The 4,404-nt window shown below is 35.1% G+C and overlaps 1 non-coding gene across 1 annotated transcript; it reads left to right on the top strand.

Moving 5' to 3' along the window:
- The first annotated feature begins 1,993 nt into the window (after positions 1-1,993).
- LOC132516573 (U1 spliceosomal RNA) lies at positions 1,994-2,157 on the top strand. Its single transcript, XR_009539397.1, has one exon. It is a non-coding gene; the product is annotated as a U1 spliceosomal RNA (small nuclear RNA).
- The last annotated feature ends 2,247 nt before the right edge of the window (positions 2,158-4,404 follow it).

Genomic DNA, 4,404 nt, shown 5'->3' with positions numbered 1-4,404 from the left:
TCCAAATACATAGGTAAAAGGATACAATTAAATATTCACAGAGAAAAAAAATACTCTGCATGAGAAATGACCAAGTTTTTATAATAGAGAAAGTAGGGAATGAAGAATGTGCTGGTGAAAGAAAGCAATATGGCAGAATTCCAGAGTCTGAGGAAAACATTACTAGGAAGAAATTTCTGGTGACCAGGCAGACAAGGAGATTTTATGAACAAAAATAACTAGCTTATAAGTCATCTTTAATATTTTATGGTGATCAAATCCAGTTACTCTAAACATTCAAAGAAGCCTGCCTTACACACAAAAGCCTGAGTGAATGAGAGGAAAAATCAAAGGAAAATCAGAGGTGAGAGAAGAGAACAGACACAGAAAATGAGATGAGTCAGAGCTCAAGAGAAGCAAGAACTTGGAACAAGAGCTACCAGGGAGGACATGAACCCAGAGGGGTGGGCAGAAATATTGTGAGGACCGTAGACATGACATAGACTTTGTGGGTTCAGATTAATTTTGTATTAAATTTTAAAAAAATAGCAAGATATTATATGTTATTTCAGTTAAGTGAGAATAATAGCTACTGCTTTTTGAATGCCTACTTTGTGCCATGCATACCCACAGATGTGCCTACTATAAATAAAACTTATTTTTTTATTACAAAACCTTGCAAGATAAGTTTTATTAAATTTTCACTATATTAAAACATCTACTTGTTTATACCTTTTTATACTGATTCATGCATTGCATTTGATATAGGCTTTAATTTTTGTGAAATGCTGCTATTAAATTGCTGACATGCCTTATGTTTGATACCTTAAAATTAAGAAAATGTGGCAATTTAGTCACTATATGTGATAAGACTAAAATTCAGAAAGCTTAATTAACTTTTCTAATTTACCACAAATGACTGACTCAACGATTCAAAATCTAGGTCTCTAGGACACCAAATCTCTATTTCCTCATGCAAATTATGGTTATTTTTCCCACTGTTTGAGAACCAGCCCTGATTCAGCTTAGCAAGCCTAATTCAATTTGCATACCCAGGAATACATGTTCATGTCATGAAAGCAAAACATGTTCACACATCAACAACTCATCAGACTAAAAAAATCTTGGTGTCAGCAGTGGCATAGAAAGTGTCTCGGTGGTAGAGACAAAAACAAGTAATGTAGCTATCTGATTTACCAGAGAAAGTGCAGGGGTCACAAACAGTAAGATAAATTATGAAGAAGGGGAATAAATCTTGTTTTCTTAGTGAATCAGGGAAATGAAAACAAAACAAAACAAAACAAAAAACAACCAGAAGTAATTGCTGAATTTGAAACACTAGAAACAGTTGACAAAAACAAATGATTCAATCAAAGTTGTTATTTCATGTGGTGGAACAAGTGTTTGCAAAACAATTAGTCTACTAGAAAGTCACTCATCATATAAACCCAACATACCTTTCAAGAAGATGTCCTTTTTGGATCTAAGCTATTACAAACAGCCTGGGATTCTTATGTTTTCCCAAAATGAACTATGTATTTAAGGTCCTAAGCTCAGGAACTGGTAGCCCAGTTCTGAAGCTGTGGCAGAAGGGGTCAGAAATTGACTAAAACTGGCATTAGATGGGTGATGAAAACAAGAGGCATGGCTAAGTCACAGGAGAGAGAGAATTCTAAGCAGAGATACATGTATCTATGCTATGAATATGAGTATATATATGCTATGAATTATAGCAGTCAGCCAGGGGAAGGAAGTACCAAGTAATACAGCCAGAGCCACTGGGGAGGAGCTATTACTGGAAATATTATGCCAAGGGAATAAAACAAAATTGCTAGTGGTATAAGGTCCGAGAAGGCAAATTCAGGGCAAGCCTGAAATAGAGTTTCATGGTAAAACAGTGGCAAACGTGCATAAGGTTATCTGAGGTTTTTCTTTTTTAGCCATTTGCATTCTACCTCTTTTGCTACTATACATTTTTCTTTTTTTTTTTTTTCCTCTTAAAGTGATCAACTTCATACTTACCTGGCAGGGGAGATACCATGATCATGAAGGTGATTTTCCCAGGGCGTGGCTTATCCATTGCACTCCAGATGTGCTGACCTCTTTGATTTCCCCAAATGTGGGAAACTTGACTGCATAATTTGAGGTAGTGGGGGACTGCATTTGCGCTTTCCCCTGATTTTTGCAAGGTTTTTCAAAAAACAGACATTTTGTAGTTTTATGTATTTCTCTAGTGTATTTAGTGTTCCCTCCTTGTTACCAGATTTTTTCTGCTTATTGCTCAGTCTGCACTTTCTTTTCCTTGTGGAAAAATGTAGGTGAGGTGCCCCTTTATGTCAGTTGAGCCTTCTTTTTATGTTGCCACTTAAAGTATATTTTGGGTTGTAACTTTGATGTTTTGTATATCTAGCTCCACTTTTTCTCTAGTCAGGGAATGTCCAAGCAAAGGACTAGTGGGCTGTTACTGGCACTCCTCTACCCAGAAGCAGCGAAACACAGAATTCCTCTTCTTGCTTTTATAGCCTTGAATAGCTACCAACTTCACCATGACAGTTTTCCTTTTAAACCCCACCCTACCAAATAAATACATACATACATACACACATACGTAAGTGATGAACTTCAGGAACCACTCACTACCTCCATGACTTGATGTCTTAGATAATCTATGGTTAAAATGGAATCTGTTAAATTCCTAGCCGTATTTCAGCAAGCTTTGTCTGAAATGACAGAGCCCTAAGTAGCTTCCTCTCAAATCACTTGTAAGGCCGCCTGAATTCCCACCTCTGAGTACAGTACCATCCTCAATTTACATTTCCACACACTTGATGTAAGCAGACTTTTAACTTTATAAATCTGATGGGTGTGAAAACGTGAAGTTGAACATCTTTTCTTTATGTTATATCTTTATGCCTTCTGTTCATATCTTTACCCTCTTATCTAATAGGTTGTCTTTTACATGCTGATTTGTAGATTTCTTTTTATATGTAATGAATGCTAATCTTGTTTTCTTACACGCATTGCAAATATCTTCTCCCAGTGTATGGTTTCTCTTTTAGCTTTGTTTATGGGGTCAACTTATTGATGCCTTCATTTGTGGTTACTTGGTTTCCCCACTTTATTTAAGAAAGCCTTTCCAATCAGGACATAAATATAGTCTCCTGCATTCTCTTTTAAAAGTTTAAAAATTTCGCTTATCATATTTTTGTCTTTAATCAATCTGGAATTTACTTTTGTATATGGTGTGGGGTAGGATATCAATATTATTTTTTCTGTATATAAGCCAATTGTCCCAGTACAATATAATTAATATCTCAATTTTTTACTGATTTCTAATGCTACCTATGACATTTATAATGTCCCATATTTTCATGAGTCTATTTTGCCTTCTGCAATATGATTAACTCTTTGTTTCTGACTTTCAAAGCCCTATATAATCAAATCATATAGACCTCAGGTGTGTACCCCATAGTACAACAACAGCACTAAACCCACAGAATCGAAGAATCTTAGACCTTGAAGGTAATATGTAGTTTTTAAAAAATCTAGTTATATAATTTTATAGATAAGAAAACTCAAGCCCAGAGAAGCTAAATGAGTTGTCCAGGGTAATATAGCCAATCAGTGGTAGAGCCAGTTATAAAAATATATTTACTCAACATCCACTGCAGTCCCCTATTCACAAAACTAGTGCTCAGCACATATTAGATTTACTTAACTGTTTACACCAAATGACAGCTTCAAATTAAATCAAATGGGAAAATATGATTTGTTAAGTGCCTACCATGTATTAGACATGGTGGTATATTTCCCTAAAACTTGAGAGCAAATTTCCTTTGAACTTTGGCCCATGACTTCTAGTCTGTGTGTTCTTTTCTCAACCTCTGTAACATGACTGATAATTCTAAGAATACTCTTAATCTGATAAGAAGGTTCTATTCAAAATTGAGTCCTACACTGCTGGAATGCAATTTTCTCCAACATGCAGAAATGTTTTGCAAAACCCCTGAATGATACTTACATGTGTATTACACAAGAACTATGAGAACAGAATTTCTCCTTAGAAATTCAAACTGCAACTGTCATCTACTTCTTTTGCTTCTGACTACATATTCCACAAACATATTTTAAGAACCCACATAACACAGATCACCCTTATGAATAACATTCCTGTTCATTAGGGTCTTATAGGCTAGTTGTGGAATTAGGTTCGTAAAAAAAAGCGATTTATAATTCAATTGTAGTAAGTGTCATTAAATAGATAAGAACAACAAAGTTATAGAAAAGCACAAAAAAGATCTGAACTGATCATTCTACATGGTAGAGTCCAGGAAATCCTCATGAGTGGGAATACATGAAATGAACTAAAAGTATAGGAAGGGAAACAAGTATTTATGCGCAGATATACATATTGATATGGAACAT

Source organism: Lagenorhynchus albirostris, chromosome 2 (genome assembly GCF_949774975.1).
Source record: "Lagenorhynchus albirostris chromosome 2, mLagAlb1.1, whole genome shotgun sequence".
Lineage (NCBI taxonomy): Eukaryota > Metazoa > Chordata > Mammalia > Artiodactyla > Delphinidae > Lagenorhynchus > Lagenorhynchus albirostris.
This window is presented reverse-complemented; position numbering and strand designations above follow the sequence as displayed.